Below are 22,867 nucleotides of genomic sequence, written 5' to 3' on the forward strand. Positions count from 1 at the left end.
CTTCAAATATTAGCTTGTATAAGCGTTATGATCTTCTAAGAGAACACCATATTTCTGGAAAAAAACTTTTTAAATCATTCGTTGCAAACATTTATAGATATTATGACAACAGAAAATTTGTATGTATTATTTAATGTATGACTTTATCTTTATAATGTCAAAAAAGAGAGAGAAATGCTTAAATATTTTAATATATAACTATATATAGTATACTGTTGAAGTGTTAGCTACGCACATGCGCAAAATGTATAACAGTTTCTGATTGTATTATGGGTTTATGGCCTTTATACTGAATAACAGAGTCCCTTTTAAAAACCAGGACAGAACTTAACCTCTGTAAACCGGATCCTCTTAACACCGGGCATTTGTCTTGGTACCAAGGGTGGCCGGTTTAGAGGGGTTTACGGGGTACTTACAAAAAGCGAGAGTCATGGGGATACTGCTGCGCGTCACTCAGACTAAAACATCAAAACACTACCTTGGGCGTCTATTAAAATATTAAAACACGTCGAAATTACAGAAAATAATTTAATCAACAAGTTTCAGTCAGACGTATTGTACAACGGGTGTTAGAGGAATATGGACCTTTAAAAAGAGAGAAATGTTTTATTTAACGACGCACTCAACACATTTTATTTACGGTTATATGGTGTCAGACATATGGTTAAGGACCACACAGATTAAATGAGGAAACCCGTTATCGCCACTGCATTGGCTACTTTTCCAATTAGCAGCAAGGGATCTTTTATTTGCGCTTCCCACAGGCAGGATAGCACAAACCATGGCCTTTGTTGAACCAGTTATGGATCACTGGTCGGTGCAAGTGGTTTACACCTACCCATTGAGCCTTGCGGAGCACTCACTCAGGGTTTGGAGTCGGTATCTGGATTAAAAATCCCATGCCTCGACTGGGATCCGAACCCAGTACCTACCAGCCTGTAGACCGATGGCCTACCACGACGCCACCGAGGCAGGTATGGACCTTTAAAGCGACTATTCTGAGTTTGGATCCATTATAACTTATTTCCAAATAAAATACATATTTTTTAACAACTGAAGTTACATATTGAATACAGTTTATTGTTCTGAACATCAGTTTCTGGTCGTCCTAATATTTGTAGGAGCGGGACGTAGCCCAGCGGTAAAGCGCTCGCTTGATGTGCGGTTGGTTTAGGATCGATCCCCGTCGGTGGCTCCATTGGGCTATTTCTTGTTCCAGCCAGTGCTCCACAACTGGTGTAACAAAGGCCGTGGTATGTACTATCCTGTCTGTGGCATGATGCATATAAAAGATCCCTTGCTGCTAATCGGAAAGAGTAGCCCATGAAGTGGCGACAGCTGGTTTCCTCTCTCTATATCTGTGTGGTCCTCAACCATATGTCTGACGCCATATACCCATAAATAAAATGTGTTGAGCGCGTCGTTAAATAAAAATATTTCCTTCCTTCCTAATGTTTGTAGTCGCTCAGATTTAATTTTACTTCGTAATATAGATGTATAATAACGTTATTTCCAGGTAAACTACTGTCTGGGCTACTACATAACTGCATTTAAAAAAAATAGGCTTGTTAAATTTGGCGCAATATTTTTAAATTAAAAAGAAGGAAATAGTCTAGGGAGTTATGTTAATTTTTTGAAGTTTGCATTTGTTTTTGCTCAAGTTAATAAAATTTTGGTCATATATTCCCATGACCTACCTGAACTAGAAATCCATTGGTAGCATTTTTTCTAACCACTATCATGTCAGCCATCTTGAAATTCAAAATGGCCGTCATTTTCATATAATTTCTTTATATATCTCCACTCCCATTTAACATAGAAACATATTTTTGGGGTCTATTTAAACACATTATGTTAGTGAATTAAAATATTTTATTTATTATTCATCTTATATGGTAACCATCTTGAAATTCAAAATGGACGTCATTCCATTATAATTTTGGTGTCAGTTTACATCTGTAAAAAGAAAAATTGTTGTCTGATCTTGGCAGCCATCTTGAAATTCAAAATGGCTACCACTTTAATATATTTGTTTTCAAATATCTCAACTCCTGATTAAGATGGAAGCATAATTTTTTGTCCATGTACATTTCTGTATTCCATGCATTGGATGGTTTTCGTTTATATAGTCATTGAATCATGAAAACAATCTTGAAATTCAATATGGCCGCCATTTTAATACATTTGTCTTATATCACAACTCATGGTTAAGGGAGAAGCACAATTTTGTTGTCTAGATGTGTATTTCAGTGGTCAATGAATCTAATTCTTTAGATTTATAGTCATCCAATTATGGCAAACATCTTAAACTTCAAAATGGCAGCCATATGGAAATTCAAAATGGCCACCAAGGTAATCATTTGGCAAATACTTTTTTCTCCTAGTCTACATGCAAATGCAACTTTTGTGTTCATTAGTACATTTTTAGGTCAAATAATTATAATATTGCAATACTAATGACAAACTAATGAAATAAAGGAACACACCAACTGTAAATTATAATGCATAATGGCATATTAGGCATCTACTTCATCTTTAATAGTATGCACATTGCAGCAGTCCTCATCAGTTTCATGTTTGCAACGCTCTGTACATTGAAGGTTGTGTCGCTTACACTAAATTACAGTGCATCTATCTGAACACTTACTGATACCACAATTGCATCTGATCAGTTCTACCACAGATTCTGGTGCAGCTTGCACTTCTAACAGCAGTCACAAATATACCAACCCCCTTGACCCAACCAAGTTTGCATGGACCAAGAATGTCCAGATGTAGCATGGCATCTTGAGCTCAGAAATATACTTGAATATGTGTTCTTTGGGTATGCTGTATACCCCAGAGGTAGTTGGCAGTGTTTTGACACTTTGTTTTGGTGATGGGTTTTTTAACTTTTCATCTTGGAGCAGCTACATCAGTTGTAGAAATGAACCTTGTGCTTGGTTCTATGCAGTAAAATCTTACACATTTTTCACTGACCTCTTTGTATGGTTTATCACCGATTCCAACCTGACTTTGGTAGCTTTCGTGAATACATTGAATACTTTTTATTGATGTCCACCATAACCAATTGTCCTGTTGTGTCATATTCAGTTACAGCATGAACATCTGGTAATCCGAGTCTTATCTCTGGATACAGTTCATTATAAAATGTTTGCAGGTTACATATACTTATTTGTGTATCCTAATGGTCCTGAGAAGATCACACACACTAATCCCACTAATTATCGGTACAGACGTAAGTCGCAACCAGATCAACATGCAACTAATTAATGATGAACTGGGTTCAGAAAGAAAATCAACATTACCAGGGTTGCATGTAGTAACTGGATGTCACACACCAGGACAAATTGATGGTATATGCAAACAAATGTTATTGAAAGTATTCGGGAAAGCTCCACTGGCTATATCTGAAGCTCTTAGCCAGCTTGGAATTACTGATGAATCATACAAAGAGGTCAGTACTCCGTGGTACTAAGCTCAAGGGTCATTTGTATAACTGATGCAGCTATTCTGAGAGGACAGAAGTTCAAGACACCATCACCAAACCAAAGTGTGGAAACACTGCCAAATATCCAATAACAGCATACCCAAAGAGCATATCTCCAAGCAGATATCCCAGATTAGGATTCCATGCTACATCCAGTGATCTAAACCCATGGTTGGATCAAGGAGCATCTATTTGTAAATGTGGTTGAAGGTGCAAGCTGCACCAGAGGCTGTGATAGAACTGATCAGATGCAACTGTGGTATCAGTAAGTGTTCAGGTAGATGAACCTGTAAGGAATACAACCTGCAACGTACAGAACTCTACAAGTGGTGATGGCTGCTGCAATACACATGCCATTACAGACGAAGTAGATGCCTAATCAGGGGTCACAATGGGAAAATAATTAATTTTAGTCAATTTTCAGATACATGTATGTAGGATATTTCTTTAGAAATTATTAAAAAGTGGTTAATTTAAACAACATTCAATTAGCCAGATGCTAAATGGGTGAGCCATTTGTCATTGTGAATTACAGTTTACAATTGGTCTGTTCCTCTATTTCATTAGTTTAAAATCTAGAACATTAAAGTCATTAGTAATGCAATATTTTAATTATTTCACATAAAATGTATGTGGACTAGGAGGAAAAGTATTTGCCAAATGATAAAATTGGTGACCATTTTTAAATCTCCGTATGGCTGCCATTTTGAATTATAACTTGGTTTCATGACTGGAGGATGGTTATAAAAATGTCACCCTTTAATTCATTGATCCTAAAAATGTACAGACAAAAATAATTGTGCTTCTGCCTTAACCGGAAGTTACGATATATGAAAAATACATTAAAGTTGTGGCCATTTTGAATTTCAAGATGGCTGCCACAATTGGATGACTATAAAAATGTCATCAATAAATTCATGGCTACATAAATTTACATATATACAAAAAATATTGTGTTTCTATGTTAACCGAGAGTTGAGATATATGGAAAAATATATTAAAATGGTGGCCATTTTGAATTTCAAGATGGATGCTTAGGTCTCACTACACAGATGTCATCTGCCATTGAAACCCATGTTAAACTGCCCAACTTCAAGCGAAGATTGCCCATAGAACGGGTTCTCGTTGGCACTAACAACATACACCATTGCGAACATACATTATATAAGCATTTATATTCATTCCAAAATTGTGAACATTTCCGTCTCAGTTTTTTGCTATATGACCGCATCTGGCTGTAGTACCGGTCCGAACAGGTGGTTCATAAACCGATTCACCCCGGCTGTCACTTGCACTATATACCCATGTCCCAAAAGGTCGATGCACAATATTACAAAATAACAGCCAGCCAAGGCTTACCATTAAACATACATATTGTTTTAATTCTTCACCATTTCCTAGAAGTGAATATGTGAACCATAACATGTGCCACAATTAGGAACTATAGTGGACCGTGATGAATGAACTCTCACCCGGAAGTCACCTGTGTAGTGAGACCTAAATAAAATGTTGTCAGCGAGTTCATTGCCCTCAAAAATCATAAATAGACATAAGAATTGTGTTTCTATGTTAACTGGGAATTTCAAGATGGCCGCCATGATCAAATGACTGAAAAAAATGCTACCAATGGATTTCTAATTCTGGATAGTCTTAAGAATAAAATACATTTTACTGACTTGAGCCAAAAAAAATGCAAATTTACATTACTGCCTGGACTAAAATGTGTTTTTTAGGGACGTTCTATATATTGTTTATACCAAAGACTGTTAAGTCTCACATATATGGTAATTACTACTATCTTAGTCGACTTAGAGAACAAACAAGCTACCTTTGCATGGGCTATTTGTGTTGTTCTATGATGTGAGATTTATTATCAAATAGCCATATATATATATATATATATATATATATATATATATATATATATATATATATATATATATATATATATATATATATATATATATATATATATTAGACACCAGAATAGCAGTAGTTTAACATGGCATATAATAAATCGCTTTTCTTTCACATGGTGCTTAAAGGGACATACTCTAGTTTCAGCTCATCAAAATTAACAATAAGTTTAGTTAATCTACAAACCTGTAACACATTTGGATAAAGTTACAAATGAGTGAAACATGAGTCTGTGAGTTTGAAATGGTGAAATACCCTCTAAAAATAGACTAAAACTCAACTCCACAACTGTTACCTCTCAGACGCACGTGCGTTTTTAAAAATATGAGAAATGCATTTTGTGATATTAGAAACACCAGGATGACCAAAAACACTTCGAATGTATGGAAATGGATAATCTAAACAATAAAATCTAAGTAAAGTATGATTTCAGTTATCAAAAACGGCTCTAATAGTAAAACATATGCCTTAGTATTTAAAAACTAGGGTATGTCCCTTTAACTTTTGTCTGTATGTATGTCCTATTATAAATCCTACAATACATCACAACTGCTTTTAATGGCACTACAACACTCTCTTTCATCACCAATGTTGGGATGTCAAACATAGTATCTGTGAATCGTAGTCTGTACGGAGAGAGACAAAACCAACGCACAGCTATATTCCTCCACTAGTATCAACATATTTTATCACAATAATTTCGCACGGTGATGACATATAACATCATAGCTATTGTACTACATGGTAGAACTCCACTCCAGTTAAATTAGACAGAATATCATCGAGTCAGTCGAGAGATTTGAACATGCGAACTCCCGAATTGCGCTTGCTTCTGTTCTGAACTAAGTAAAAAGTGTGTTTTGTTTAACTAGAGCACATTGATTAACAACTAGTAATCATCGGCTGTTGGATATCAAACAGCTGGTAATTCTGACTCCTAGTCATCAGAGGAAACCCATTACCTGTTTCTTAATGCAGCAAGGGATCTTCTATATGCACTTTCCAACAGACAGGAATGCACATACCACGACCTTTGACCAGTTGTGGTGCACTGGTTGGAATGAGAAAAAAATCAAATAAGTTGAATGGATCCCTCGATGTAGTTCGATCCTACGACGTAAGCAACTCAAGTGAGCACTCAACCGACTGGGCTAAATCCGGCCTTCTGGACTAAGTAGTACTAACGTAAGATATAGCTCGCTAGTATCAGGAAGAAAATATCCTCGTGTGAAGTGGAAGTTCACTAATTATAGACAAATCGCATGAAAGGTGCAGTATTTCTTGGTAAAAGTCACAAGCTTGTTAAACGAACCTTCGACTCGACACTATATTGGATTGGTGTAATGCTTTTTGACGCTTAGAGTATATACAATATGTTTTCATTTCATTTTAATTCATTTTCGTATTGATATCCATATAATGTCTTCAACACCACTATTCTGGGCAGAAAACACGTATTCTTCTCAGCCGAACTGTTTAAGAGGGACGGACATTGGCGTTCGGTGTGAGAGAGGAGAGGTTTGTGGCTCTCTTGTAGACCTAAAATTGATCTGTGCATTCACTGTCGTTTCGGTCCAGTACTGGGATGTGACCCTAGCGCTTACACACATTAAATCTGATGGCTTAATATATTGAGTGTGTGAAACAAAGAGCTTCCATGTCCATAGTTTACACAAACATGACGTGATGGTCAATTACTCTTCTTTGGGAGAAGATTTACATGACACTGCTTCACACGCGGTCGACAATTGGATTTGTTATAAAGGGGCTACATCCATCAGACTTGGCAAGAGGAATACTACTCTTCACCTTCTCACTCACTCAACGATGGCCACGACGGCGGCAGCAGCAGCATTGTGCGGAGTTACTTTCATTGCATTTGTGTCCAGCGTTTTTGGTTACCATGTGGGTACGTAGAAATATTTCGTTTGTTTCTTACTGTATGAAAATGTATTATGTAATACGATAAATATTATATTTTTAATGTTTTGGTCTTGATTTCTAAAACTTTAGTCTTAATTTCTCACTTTTTGGTCGTGTCTCTTCCGCTTTGGTTGTACTTATTTTCAGAGTGATGCCCAGTTTTGGCTAGATCATTAGGTGCGTGTCTAAAACTAAATCCATACCATCCGCCGTAAAGGATTCGATGAGAACAAATCAGTTTAAGACATGGTTAGGATTAAGGTTAGGGTTAGCATATGGACGGTTGCTTTTCTTTTGAATTGGGCGGGACGTAGTCCAGTGGTAAAGCGCTAGCCTGATGTGCGGTCGATCTAGGCTCGATCCCGTCGGTGGGCCCATTGAGCTATTTCTCGTTTCAATTAGTGTACCACGACTGGTATATCAAAGTCATGGTGATTGCTATCCTGAAGTGGAATGGTGCATAAAAAAATACCCCTTGCTACTAATGGTAAAAAAAAAGTAGTGAGTTTCCTCTCTAAGATTATTCGTCAAGATTTCCAAATATTTGAACCCCTGCGTGTGCTGTAACCTCACCGTGGTGCAGGGGTGTAACATTCTCTTTGAGAATGGCCAATACAGCACAAAATTGAAGTTTTGAGTAAAATTCAGTATCCGTAAAATTCTGTGATATTTGTGTTTTTGCACAGTTCTTTACACTGTTTTTGTTTAAGTCTTGAATTTTTATATTGATGTTGATCATCACTTTATTTATTTGCATTACCATAGTTTGACACCCAATAGCCGATGTATTTTTCGTGCTGGGGTGTCGTTAAACATTCATTCATTCATTCTTTCATTCGTTCCAAATATCTGAAATACAACAGCGATGATTAATAAATCAATTTGCTCCATAGGTGTCGTTAAACAAAACAAACTAACTTTCTTTGGATGGTTTCAACCTAGATCATGTGACATTAGGGTAGGGCAAGGCCAAACATTTAAAGTTTGTTTTGTTTTAACGACACCACTAAAGCACATTGATTTGTTAATTATCGGCTATTGGATGTCAAACAATAGGTAATATTGACGTATAACCTCAGAAAGGAAACCCGCTACATTTTTCTAAGGGATCTTTTATATGCACCATCCCACAGTCAGGATAGCACATACCACGGCCTATGATATACCAGTCGTGGTGCACTGGCTGGAACGAGAAATAGTCCGATGGGCCCACCGACGGGGTTCGATCCCACACCGACCGCGCATCAAGCGAGTGCTTTACCACTGGGCTACGCCCCGCCCCGAAAAGGCCAAACGTGCTAAACCACTCAGCGCAGTTTTTGTACCACTTTGTGTTTGGGTCCATCAACACGTGGACACATCCCACCAACTCGAACGTTTAAAAGTATTCAGTAATTTATTTGATTAAAGTTCTCTATATTCCTACCGATACTTCTGTCTTGGGGTAATCACGGGTATGTGTAGGTCATATTGGTAGCCATCTTTGATAATTTTTCAAATCTTTAAAGAGTGACAGAGTAACACACGATATTGCAAACTAGACCCATCCATCCATAAAAGTCCATAACCTCTTCAAAACAATTATACATTGCAAAATTACAATTTCACCCTTTCTGCCGAAAGTTTTGAAATCGAAAACAAAGAAATACCATTATATTATCTGAAATGAGTGAAACCTAAATAGAGTTTTAGTTTAACTGACAATGGGCCTACTAGCTTCCAAATAGCAAAACGTTGTCGAATCTGATACCCCGTTTTGCTTCATACAGTATCTCTAGGCTAAATGGTCCTTCTGACCCCACCTCTAACTGACTATGTCTATGTAAGCTGAGATTCATTTGTCATCCCGAGGAGCATGTGAGGTAGATCATATCCAGAATTCGTTAATCAATTTAATCCATGTTGCAGGTAGAGACAGTCCCGTTCCTCTCGATATGATGCCTGCTCAAAGCAGTTATAGCAGTTTGCCTATCCAAGAATACCCGTACACCCAGGAAGGTATTTTAATATTTATTAAACATTTGCTCAAAATCGCCATTTTTACCAATATACAGAGTCCGTACATTTTAGATAGTAAGAACTATATTTAGTCTATACGGGGTTTTTTTTATTTAATAAACATGTTTTCAATAATTTTAGTAAAACGAATCAGCATTTAGAAACCAAGAATTTAGTCTTTAAAGAATTTACAGAAAGTTCACTATCAGTTTCATACTGTTACATGTATAATATGTGCATGTGTATTATTGTATGGTTATATATTACTGCTACTGGTAGTAGTAGTGGTAGCAGCAGCAGCAATAAAAGTAGTGGTTGTTTTTGTTGTTGTTGTAGTAGTAGTAGCAGCAGTAGCAGTAGCAGTAGCAGTAGCAGTAGCAGTAGCAGTAGCAGTAGCAGTAGCAGTAGTAGTAGCAGTAGTAGTAGTAGTAGTACAAGTAGTGATATTAGTAGTACAACAATAATAATAATAATAATAATAGTAGTAGTAGTAGCAGCAGCAGCAGCAGCAACAGCGGCAGTAGTAGCAGTAGCAGTAGCAGCAGCAGTAGTAGTAGTAGTAGTAGTAGTAGTAGTAGTAGTAGTAGTAGTAGTAGAGGTAGTAGTAGTAGTAGTAGTACAAGTAGTATTAGTGGTACAATAATAATAATAATAATAGTAGTAGTAGCAGCAGCAGCAGCGGCAGTAGTAGCAGTAGCAGTAGTAGTAGTAGTAGTAGTAGTAGTAGTAGTAGTAGTAGTAGTAGTAGTAGTAGTAGTACTAGTAGTAGTAGTAGTAGTACAAGTAGTATTAGTAGTACAATAATAATAATAGTAGTAGTAGTAGTAATAGCAGTAGCAGTAGCAGCAGTAGCAGTAGCAGTAGCAGCAGCAGCAGTAGCAGCAGCAGCTACTGCAGCGGCGGCGGCAGCAGCAGCAGCAGTAGTAGTAGTAGTAGTAGTAGTAGTAGTAGTAGTAGTAGTAGTAATAGTAGTAGTAGTAGTAGCAGTAGTAGTAGTAGTGGGTACGTAGACATATTTTGTTTGCTTCTTCTGGATGAAAATGTATTATGTAATATGATAGATGCATAGCCGGTTTATCCTAGTAGCACATGTAGCACGTGCTACGGGTCCCGCGCGTCTGGGGGCCCTGCCGTGGCGTGTACATTTCCTTTCCCCAGGTCATCCCCCCCCCCCCCCCCCCCTCTCCCCGAGAGAGTTACAGAATACATATCATGGGAAGCCGGAGCCGCTGTTATTTGTGCTACAGGCCTCACGGATCCTTAAACCGGCTCTGGATAGATGTATTGTTTTCTTACTCATGTTGGCCGGGAAAGAAACACCCAGTGGTAAAGCGTTCGCTTGATGCGCGGTCGGTTTAGGATCGATCCCCGTTGGTGGACCCATTTGGGCTGTTTCTCGTTCCAATCAGTGTACCACGACTGGCATATCAAAGCCCATGGTGATCGCTATTCTGAGTAGAATTGTGCATAGAAAATACCCCTTGCTACTAGCAAGTTTCCTCTCTAAGATTATTCGTCAAGATTTCCAAATGTTTGACATACAACAGCGACGATTAATAAATCAATTTGCTCCAGAGGTGTCGTTAAACAAAACAAACTTTAACTTTCTTGGATGGGAAACGTTTCAACCTAGATCCTGTGGCATTAGGGTAGGACAAGGCCAAATATTAAAGTTTGTTTTGTTTTAACGACACCACAAGAGCACATCGATTTATTAATTATCGGCTACTGGATGTCAAACAATAGGTAATATTGACGTATAACCTCAGAAAGGAAACCCGTTACACTTTTCTAAGGGATCTTTTATATGCACCATCCCACAGTCAGGATAGCACATACCACGGCCTATGATATACCAGTTGTGGTGCACTGGCCGGAACGAGAAATCGTCCGATGGGCCCACCGACGGGGATCGATCCCACACCGACCGCGCATCAAGCGAGTGCTTTACCACTGGGCTACGCCCCGCCCCGAAAAGGCCAAACGTGCTAAACCACTCAGCGCAGTTTTTGTACCACGTTGTGTTTGGGTTCATCAACACGTGGAAACATCCCACCAACTCGAACGTTTAAAAGTATTCAGTAATTTATTTGATTAAAGTCCTCTATATTCCTACCGATACTTCTGTCTTTGGGTAATCACGGGTATGTGTAGGTCATCTTGGCAGCCATCTTTGATAATCTCTCAAATCTCTAAAGAGTGACAGAGTAACACACGCTATTACAAACTAGACCCATCCATCCCAATCTGATTAAAATCTACCAGTAGATCTAACAGCATTGCGTGGATTCCCATGTCCATGTGACATTTCATCCATAAATAACAATTTAAATATCGACCAATTACACTTCGTCTTTTATAGCGTTATTCGGGAGCATACAAATTAAAAAAATATCGGGCGAGACTATTTATGCAATAGGCGAACTTGTTGGTCTATTTCAACATTAAAAAACAGGGGGAAAAGTGCAGTAATAAACTCTGGATTGTATACTAGTATAAACAGATTTTATGACTATACCATCACGGTTTGTTTTTTTCTTCTTGAAACGAATTTTATATAAAATTTTATATTGAAATTAGTTTCCGGCATACTTCGTAATTCACCCGAATCATTTCGTATACCCTCGGCATAATACTGAATGTTTTCAAATTCTTTTCAAATCACTAGCATGATTTTGCAAGTAAGGTTTTGATTGGTCGAATGAAAGGTCAACTGGACATGAGCTCCAACAGGGCGCTGTTAGATCCACAGGTAATAGTAATTAACCAGTGGAGCTAATTTTAATTAGATTGCATCCATCCGCAAAAGTTTATATCCTCTTCAAAACAATTATACATCGCAAAATTACAATTTCACCCTTTCTGCCGAAACTTTTGAAATCGAAAACAAAGAAATACCATTATATTATCTGAACTGAGTGAAACTTAATCAGAGATTTACTTTAACTGACAATACTGGCTTCCAAATAGCAAAACGTTGTCGAATCTGATACCCCGTTTTGCTTGATACGTGTAATTAGTCCTTCTGACTCCACCTCTAACTGACCATGTATATGTAAGCTGAGATTCATTTGTTCCGAGGAGCATGTTAGTTAGACATTTACTCAGAATTCGCTAATCAGTTTAATCCATGTTGCAGCTAGAGACAGTCCCGTTCCTCTCGATGTGATGCCTGGTCAAACCAGTTATAGCAGTTTGGCTATCCAAGAATACCCGTACACCCAGGAAGGTATTTTCATGTTTATTAAACATTTGGTCAAAATCGCCATTTTTACCAATATACAGAGTTCGTACATTTTAGATAGCATGAACTATATTTAGTCTATGCGGGTTTTTTTGGTTTTTCTAATAAATATGTTTTCAATAACTTTAGTAAAACGAAACAGCATTTAGAAACCAAGAATTTAGTCTTAAAAGAATTTACAGAAAGTTCACTATCAGTTTCATACTGTTACATGTATAATATGTGCATGTGTATTATTGTATGGTTATGTATTACTGCTACTGGTAGTAGTAGTGGTAGCAGCAGCAGCAATAAAAGTAGTGGTTGTGTTTTTGTTGTTGTTGTTGTAGTAGTAGAAGTGGTAGTAGTGGTAGTAGTAGTGGTAGTAGTAGTGGTAGTGGTAGTAGTGGTAGTAGTGGTAGTAGTCGTAGTAGTAGTAGTAGTGGTAGTGGTAGTAGTAGTAGTAGTAGTAGTAGTGGTGGTGATGGTAGTAGTAGTAGTAGTAGTAGTGGTAGTGGTGGTGGTAGTAGTAGTAGTAGTAGTAGTAGTAGTAGTAGTAGTGGTAGTGGTAGTAGTAGTAGTAGTAGTAGTGGTGGTGGTGATGGTAGTAGTAGTAGTAGTGGTAGTGGTAGTAATGTAGTAGTGGTGGTGGTTGTGGTGGTAGTAGTAGTAGTAGTGGTGGTGGTAGTAGTAGTAGTGGTAGTAGTAGTAGGGGTAGTAGTGGTAGTAGTAGCAGTAGTAGTAGTAGAAGTAGTGGTAGTAGTGGTAGTTGTAGTAGTAGTGGTAGTAGTAGTAGTAGTAGTAGTAGTGGTAGTGGTAGTGGTAGTGGTAGTAGTAGTAGTAGTAGTAGTAGTAGTAGTAGTACGAGTAGTACTACTAATCAATTTAATCCATGTTGCAGGTAGAGATAGTCCGGATCCTGTAGATGTGATGCCTGCTCAAAGCAGTTATAGACTTTTGCCTATCCAAAAATACCCATACAGCCAGGAAGGTATTTTGATGTTTATTAAACATATGGCCATAATTTATGTTTTACCAATATACAGTTAAAGTTTGTTTCACTACTAGAGCACATTGATATTAATCATCGGCTATTGGATGTCAAACATTTGGTAATTTTTACATAGAGTCTTAGAGAGGAAACCCGCTACAGTTTTCCATCAGTAGCAAGGGATCTTTTATATACATCATCCCACATCTGGACAGGATAGCACATACCACGGCCTTTCATATACCAGTCGTGGTGTTTTGGCTAGAACCAATATACATTTTGGCGAGCATTTTAGATAGACAGTAAATAGAATATTTAGTCTCCTTTTTTTAATATATACGTTTTTAATAATTTTACTAATACGAAAGAGCATTTAGGAACCAAGAATTTAGTCTGAAAAAAACTACAGAAAGTTCAATATCAGTTTCGTACTGTGATCTTTGTATAGACTCAAAGTGACCGGTTATTATTACTACTACCTTTAATATTAGTTGTAGTAGTAGTAGTAGTAGTAGTAGTAGTAGTAGTAGTAGTAGTAGTAGTAGTAGTAGTAGTATATAAGCATATACATAATATGTGCATTTGTATTATTAATCGTATGTGATTATATATTACTGCTGCTACTACTACTAGTAGTAGTAGTAGTAGTAGTAGTAGTAGTAGAAGTAGTAGTAGTAGTAGTAGTAGTAGTAGTAGTAGTACTAGTAGTAGTAGTAGTAGTAGTAGTAGTAGTAGTAGTAGTAATAGTAGTAGTAGTAGAAATAGTAGTAGTAGAAGTAGTAGTAGTACTATTATTATTATTAGTAGTAGTAGTAGTAGTAGTAGTAATGGTAGCAGCAGCAATAGAAGTAGTAGTAGTAGTAAAAGTAGTAGTATTAGTAGTAGAACAAGGACTAATAGTAGTACTAGTAATGCTTTCTACTACTAAAATTAGAATACTACCACAGTAACGACTACTACTACCACTACTACTATTAGTACTACTACTACTACTACAATTACTACTACTACTACTACATTACTTCAACTACTACTATACTACTACAAATATTAGTAAGCCTACTATTTCTATGTCAGGTCAGGTCAGAGTGTTTAACGTGCACATTCAGAGCAAGCTGTTGTAGCGCACGCCTGTCCTGGGCACAGGTGCCGGCATCGGCCGGCTCCTCCGTCCAGGACAGGAAAGGTCGGGGTGGTGAAAGGAAAGACCACCTGCACTGGAAACATTTATTCTTTATATTCTGTTTCATTATTCACCAGCTTATTTGTTTCCGAGAGAGCAACAGGAACAACATCCTGAATCTGTACAAAACTACAATCTCCCACGAATTGGACAACGTCCGTTTGGAAACCAACAATGGCTAGGCAACCGAAGACTACTAGTAATCGGAGACGGACGTAAACAATTTACACATGGAAGATTCCCGCCTTACTTTGTCGAAAGACAGGGCATAAGCCAAGGATACGCTCAATCAGATATCATTAATCATCTTCACTTTCTAAACAGACAATCGTTTCTAAACAAACAGACGTTTCTAAACAGACAAAAGTTTCTGAACAAACAACGATTGGCGAACCGTGGTTTACTAGTATCCGGACAGTATGCAAATCGGAGATTTCCGCAACGTTTCGTGAAACGGCCGGTTAAAGATCAAAGATTAATTGGGACAAATGTTATACGACCTATGTTCACAAACAGACAGAAGTTTGTAAACCAAGGCTTAATGGGAACTGGACAAGTACGAATTCTGAATAGTAATTTCTCGCAGAACTTTGTCAAGAACCCAGTTATAAATCGTTCATTAATCGGCGATGTTGCAAGTAAAGTACCGATTCAGAAGCAAGGTGTTTCGGCAGGCTATCCTGCCGGAGATTACGCCGTGATGATGTACGATTCAAGAAGCAGATCGCCGAAACTAATCGAGAGAGACGGATCGGATATGACCATCCATAGTGCGATAGGACAACTTCAAATTGATGGCTAAATTCACAACTTGTGACTATAGGGTTTAGCCAATTGGTTTTTGGTGTTTTTTTGTTGGTTTTTTTTTTTTTTTTTTTCTTTAAGGTTTTTTTTACTCTAAGGTTTTTTTTTACTGGTTTTGGCGATTTCTTGGGGTTTTGTATTTGTTTTTGTTGTTTGTTTGTTTCTTGGTTTTCGGGGGTTGTTGTTTGTTTTGTTGTTTTCGCTTTTGTGGGTTGTTGTTGTTGTTTGTTTGTTTTTGTTTTTTATTATTGATCAAGTTACTATATAATATTATGATTTCGAATAAATTATGCCTTAAAAAACCCGTGTGAGATGAATCCGATGCCATCATGTTATGGTATCAAAAGGTTAAATTCAGACAAGACTTCTGCTATTTAATTTTCCATATACTTACCTTTTCTGACACCCAATGGCCGGTGTGTATTTTTGTGCTGGAGTGTCTCAGACATTAATTCATTCATACTCTCGCAAATGCACCCATCATCACAAAATCGTGGAATCAATCGCAGTCTCTATCTTTGATTTGGGGCGGGACGTAGCCCAGTGGTAAAGCGCTTGCTTGATGCGCGATCGGTTTGGGATCTATCCCCGTCGGTGAGCGCATTTGGCTATTTCTCGCTCTAACCAGTGCACCACGACTAAGTGTACATCTAAGGCCGTGGTATGTGCTATCCTGTCTATGAGATGGTGCATATAAAAGATCACTTGCTGCTAATAAAAAAAATAGCCCATGAAGTGGCGACAGTATTTGTGTGGTCCTTAATCATATGTCCGAAGCCATATAGTTGTAAATAAAATGGGTTGAGTGCGTCGTTAAATAAAACATTTCCTTCCTTCTTTGGTTAGTTACGCACTCCTGTGTTGGTAGTCAGTCCATTGCAGTTCATCCTAGACAAAACTCCATTATCTAACAGACTAATAGTTGGGCCAAGGCATCTGCTATTTGAAAATTCTTTTTTGTATGCTCGTTATAGACGTAACGGTCAAATTCAAATAATGAGGATGTTACAGCTCGTAGCGATGCTAAAGATGCATATTATTACAGACGTAAATGTCATATTACGAGGATGTTAGCCTTATAAGGTTTAGCCACTGCACGAAAGTTAAAGTGAAGTTAAAGATGCATTATCACAGACGTAAATGTCATATTACGAGGATGTTAAAGGAAGGGACAATTGAGGCATTTGACCTGGTATGCATATTCAACGATATATAATGCACATTATTGCTTAATATCAAGAAGTATAATTGTACAGTTAATTATTAAAACGGTTAAATGGGACGGCTATTATATATAACGTGCGCAGCCATTTTGTATCATCTCAGTGAATACGCCCTCTGGTGGTTACGTAATATCTAACCTGTCACGTCAAGAATTAGTCTTCGAACTGAAGAAACAAAACATACCTGATTTTTGCGGATGCATCGCAATATTCTGTAATAATAGTCATCCCAATAAGCCAGCAACAATTATATATTATTTTTAATACAAACCACCATTGTTAAAGTGTTGAAATAACAGTATTATGTTTTGTACATAAATTAACCCATGGACTGAAATAATAATCGGAGTGTTTTCTTAGTTAATTGGTCTTTTCTTCCCGTGGCCGGTACCTGTGGTTCCTGATTGGCAGGTGTATATTTAGACGGTCCTCAGACACTGTGTCTAGACACACTAAAAAGACGTGCCTCTTTTATTAAGATCACAGGGTATTGTGTGTTAACCGCACGGACACCCCTCTAATCGTAATCGATCAGCTGTCCTACCGTAAGTAATTCTGTAAAACCCTTGATTAAGTAGACTTTCCCATCGAAAATCACAAAACTGATCAATTACGTAGTCCCAGAGAAAAACAAATTATCACTTGGGTATCGTGAGTGGTCGTTTTTGCTCGAACGTAGCATACCAATAGGCCTAATAATATGGGGTTTTTTCTTTGGATTTAAAAAAAAAGAAACTCCATTTCGTTCTATTGATGCAAATTGAAATATATTTAGTTAAATAGTTTATTATACTATCAAGTCATTTATGTTGTTTTACAAGTCAGGTTGATAAAAGCGAAGCGCATTATCGTAAATTAGAGCGTTTGTTTACACTGTGCATAGAGGAGATGGACGGAGCTAACGTCACTTCGCCCCAAGCTACACCACCGGACGTCACAAAAACGAAACAAAATGGCTGCCCCCAGTTAGCAGGAATAATCATAATTTTTTATTAACTCTAAAATTACGCGTTTTTCATTTGTTAAAGTGTCAGTATGTGTTGGTGGTCCGGGTATGCATCTTTCCAACACATAAAGCTCTTGTCTGAGTTTACTCTACCTTTAACCTAATAAGGTGTTGCCACAGCTCGTAGCGATGTTAAAGATGCATTATCACAGACGTAACTTTCATATTACGAGGATGTTAACCTTGTAAGGTGGTTCCACTGCACGAAAGTTAAAGTGAAGTTAAAGATGCATTATCACAGACGTAACTTTCATATTACGAGAATGTTAACCCTGTAAGGTGTTTCCACTGCACGAAAGTTAAAGTGAAGTTAAAGATGCATTATCACAGACGTAACTTTCATATTACGAGAATGTTAACCCTGTAAGGTGTTTCCACTGCACGAAAGTTAAAGTGAAGTTAAAGATGCATTATCACAGACGTAAATGTCATATTACGAGGATGTTAACCTTAAATATAAGGTGTTTCCACTGCACGTAAGTTAAAACTAAGTTAAAGATGCATTATATCATAGACGTAAATGTCGAATTATAAGAATGTCAACCGTATAAGGTGTTGCCACAGCTCGTAGTGATGTTAAAGAAGCATTATCATAGATGCAAATGTCATATTACGAGGATATTAATCGTATAAGGTTTTGCCACTGCACGTAAGTAAAAGCGTAGTTAAAAATCATAGACGTAAATGTCTAATTATTAGAATGTCAACCATAAAAGTTAATGCCACAGCTCGTAACGATGTTAAAGAAGCATTATCATAGATGTAAATGTCATATTACGAGGATGTTGACCTTATATGGTGTTGCCATTGCGCGTGTGTTAAAGCGAAGTTAAAGACGCATTGTAATAGATGTAAATGTTATATTAAGAGGATGTTAAGCGTATATGGTGTTGCCACTAGGTGTAAACAAAGGTTTCTAAAACCATCCTTGGTAAAACACGACAGTAGGAAGAACAATTACTTATCCATTCGATGAAATATGTGTGGATATTGTGTAAAACTGTGACGTCATGCTCTAACATGTCGGTAACACTATATAGATTTTCTAATAAAATTTTCTACTAGTAAAGAGTTTGTTTTGTTTAACGACACCACTAGAGCATACTGATTTTTTAATAATCGGCTATTCGATGTCAAACATTTGGTCATTTTGACATATAGTCACTACAGTTTCCATTAGTAGCAAGGGGTCTTTTATATGCACCATCCCACAGACAGGATAGCACATACGACGGCCTTTGATATACCAGTTGTGGTGCACTGGCCATAATGAGAAATAGCCGATTGGAATCGATACCAGACCGATTCCGCTTTACCTCTGGGCTACGATGTCAAACGTTTAGTAATTGTGACATATAGTCTTAGAGAGGAAAACATAAAGTTTGTTTTGTTTAACGACACCACTAGAGCTCATTTGATTTATTAACCATCGTCTGCTGGGTGTTAACATTTGGTAATTTTTACATATACTAGTAGTCTTAGAGAGATGAGTAGTGAGGGATCTTTTAAAAGCATCATTCCAGACAGGATAGTACATACCACGGACTTTGATATACCAGTCGTGGTGCATTGAATGGAGCGAGAAATAGAGCAATGGGCCCACCGACGGGGATCGATCCCAGACCCACTGCGCATCAAGCTAGCGCTTTACCACTGGGCTACGTTCCGCTCCCTCAGGTTATCTATACAAACTGGTATAGAAGATCAGCACTGCGTTCAGTGACAGAACGCAACATTAACGTTCGCCAACTATCTGATTGGTTCTTAGTTTAACGTGAAGCGCATGAACCAATTAGCGAACGTTTTTCCGCTCTGGCTAAACGTAGCTCGAGTGGCCGTTATATACAGTTTTTCTGCCCGTTAGACGTCATTACGCATGTTTACACTTGCTTCATAAGCCAAGACACAAAACATTGGCTATTGAATGAATGAATACAACACAAAAAAGCATATTATTAAGCCTATTGGTATGCTACGTTCGAAAATACAAATATCACAGATAGGTCGAATTAAAATTTAGAGTAAAACTCAGTATCACGTAAAAAATCATTGGCTATTGGTTCCAACCAGATAGATAAATATATTTGTTTGTGAATTTGCTGCCATAGTATGATGTTTGGGACTAATAAAGCCTTTAAGTTTTCATATTAATTACGGTTGTTGTTGTTGTTGTTGTTGTTTTGGGGGGTTGACACACACACCCCTAAAAAATAAAAATAAAATAAAAAATAAATAAATAAAATTGACGTTTGCAATATTTACCCAAATAGGGCCCCCATACGCTTGGCTCAAATCGACATCGATGTAATTACCTTTTATAAGGATGCTACACTAGTACATTTTCATTTTGGCTTGCTAAACTTATATTTTTGGGGGATAAAGAGTAATTTCATGTTTTACATTTATGGTCTCACTATACAGATGTCATCTGCCATTGAAACCCATGTTAAATTGCCCAACTTCAAACGAAGACTGCCAATAGCATCTGGCTGTAGTACCGGTCCGAACAGGTGGATCATTAACCGATTCACTCCGGCTGTCATTTGCGCTATATACCCATGTCTCAAAAGGTCGATGCATAATATTACAAAATAACATGGGCAAAATACAGCCAGAAGGCTTACCATTAAACAAACATATTGTTTTAATTCTTCATCATTTCCTAGAAGTGAATATGTGAACCATAACATGTGTCACAATTAAGAACTATAGTGGACCGTGATCAATGAACTCTCACCCGGAAGTGATCTGTGTAGTGAGACCTAAATCACCATAAAAGTCACATTTAATCAGTAACAGTACATTACAAAGCAATATACAAAATTTCATTTCGATATCTTCAGGCATTGCAAATTAAAAGGTCCGGAAAACAAATGTTCATATCTCTTACGTTCAAGGGCCATAACTCTGTGGGAAAATGGGTAAATCGCCATGAAAGGTAAACTTGATCTGTAGCTATACATGCTAAAGCAATATACAAAATTTCATCTCGATATTTTTAGGCATTGCCCCCCAAAAAGTCCAGAATTTTTTTTTTCAAGGGCCGTAATTCAGTGGGAAAAAAGGGCAAATCGCCATAAAAGTCGAACTTGATCTGTAACATGACATGATAAAGCTATACACGAAATTTCAGTTCAATAACTTAAGGCATTGTGTAAAAAAAAAAAAAAAGCCATCCTGAAAACTATATGTGGGACAGTCTGTCTGTCTGTCCGTCCGTCTGTCCCACTTATAGTTTTACGGATGTTTTTCTCACAATGCCTTAAGATATTGAGATGACATTTTGTGTATAGTTTTACCATGTTATGTTACAGATTAAATTTGACTTTCATGATGTTTTATCCATTTTTGAACTTAAAATATGGAAATTTGTTTTCCGCAAGTTTTGTGTGTATAGCTTTGTCATGTTATGTTACGAATTAAAAAATGTTTAATACTTGAAGATATTGATATGAAATGTTGTATATTACTTTATGGGGTACTGTTATAGATTAAGTTTAACTTTGTTCACAGAGTTATAGCCCTTGAACATTTGTTGACCCCGTTAAAGGATATGTATTGCCTTTAGCAGTACCCTCAGCATGCTTGTTAAACACGCATCCGTTTGCAAGAAATGATGAGATCTATACTAAATTCATGCATAAAATCACTTCTAATTTAAAGGCGCAGACCGTGTATATGGACACTAAGTTTAGTTAATATGCAAAACTGCAACTCATTTGGATAAAGTTACAACAGAGTGAAACAAGAGTCTGTAACGTTGGAACGGTGAAATATCCTTTTAAAAAACTAGACTAGAACTCGATTCCATAACCGTTTCTTCTCAGACGCACGTGCGTTTTAAAAAACCCAACAACGAAACATTCCATTGTTTGATATTAAAAACACCAGGATGACTGAAAACACTTTGGATGGACGAAAATGGATAATCTAAACAATAAAATATTAGTAACGACTGATTTCAGTTATCAAAAAGAGCTCTAATAATAAAACATATGCCTACAGTGTTTAAAAACTAGGGTCTGTCGCTTTAATATACTGAAGAACAAAAGAAACACAGATATTAATTTAGTTTTCTTTAATTTATTTTAAATTATTCAGTTCGAATCCCTTTCATGGTTGTTTTTGTTTTTTGTTTTGTTTGTTTTGTTCTTGTTTTGTTTGTTTTGTTCTTGTTTTGTTTGTTTTGTATGGGGGTGTTTGGGGGAGGTCGGGGTTTTGTTTCTCGGTTTTTTAAAGAGTTTTTGTCTGTTTTGTTGTTTTTGCTTGGGTTTGTTGGGGTTTTTTTTGGGGGGTTGGGGGAGGTTTGGGGGGGTTATTGTGTGCCAGTTAAAATGATCAATGTCTAGTGAAGATTTTAAGCCCTTTTTAACAATATTTATCGAATTAATTGTATCATAAAAAGTATCTATTAAAATATCTGCGTTTCTGTGCTTGTTCAGTATATTATTTGACTAGCCCAGTGGTACACAGCGATCGCCTGATGCGCGGTCGGTCTGGGGTCGATCCTCGTCGGTGGACCCATTGGACTATTTCTCGTCCAAGCCAATGCACCACGACTGATATATCAAAGGCCGTGGTATGTGATATCCTGTCTGTGGGATGGTGCATATAAAAGGTTCCTTGCTACTAATGGAAAAAATGTAGTGGGTTTCCTTTAAGACTATATGTCAAAATTACCAAATGTTTGACATCCAATAGCCGATGATTAATAAATCAATATGTTCTAGTGGCGTCATTAAAAACAAAATAAACTTTAACTTTAGTATACTATTTATCAATAACATAACAAAGATATATGGATGTCCGTTTATTTGAAAATATCATTTTTACTGGTACACATGCCATAGTTTGTTTAAAATATATACATACGTATATAGATAAACTAGAATCATGTGGCAGTAGTATTCCGTAGATTTAGTTATTTACAAGAAATACTCTCTGGGTGGGATAGGGAGTGGAGAAACCAAATAATTGTTTTATATGTGTGAGGTCGACTGAAGATACCGAGTGATTCTTGATGGCGGTACATAATTTAAAAAAAGGAAGCTTACAGACTATTCAATATAAAACCCTCTACCCTAGAAAGTCGACAGACGAGCTACTCTC

This window comes from Gigantopelta aegis, chromosome 3, assembly GCF_016097555.1.
Source record: "Gigantopelta aegis isolate Gae_Host chromosome 3, Gae_host_genome, whole genome shotgun sequence".
Lineage (NCBI taxonomy): Eukaryota > Metazoa > Mollusca > Gastropoda > Neomphalida > Peltospiridae > Gigantopelta > Gigantopelta aegis.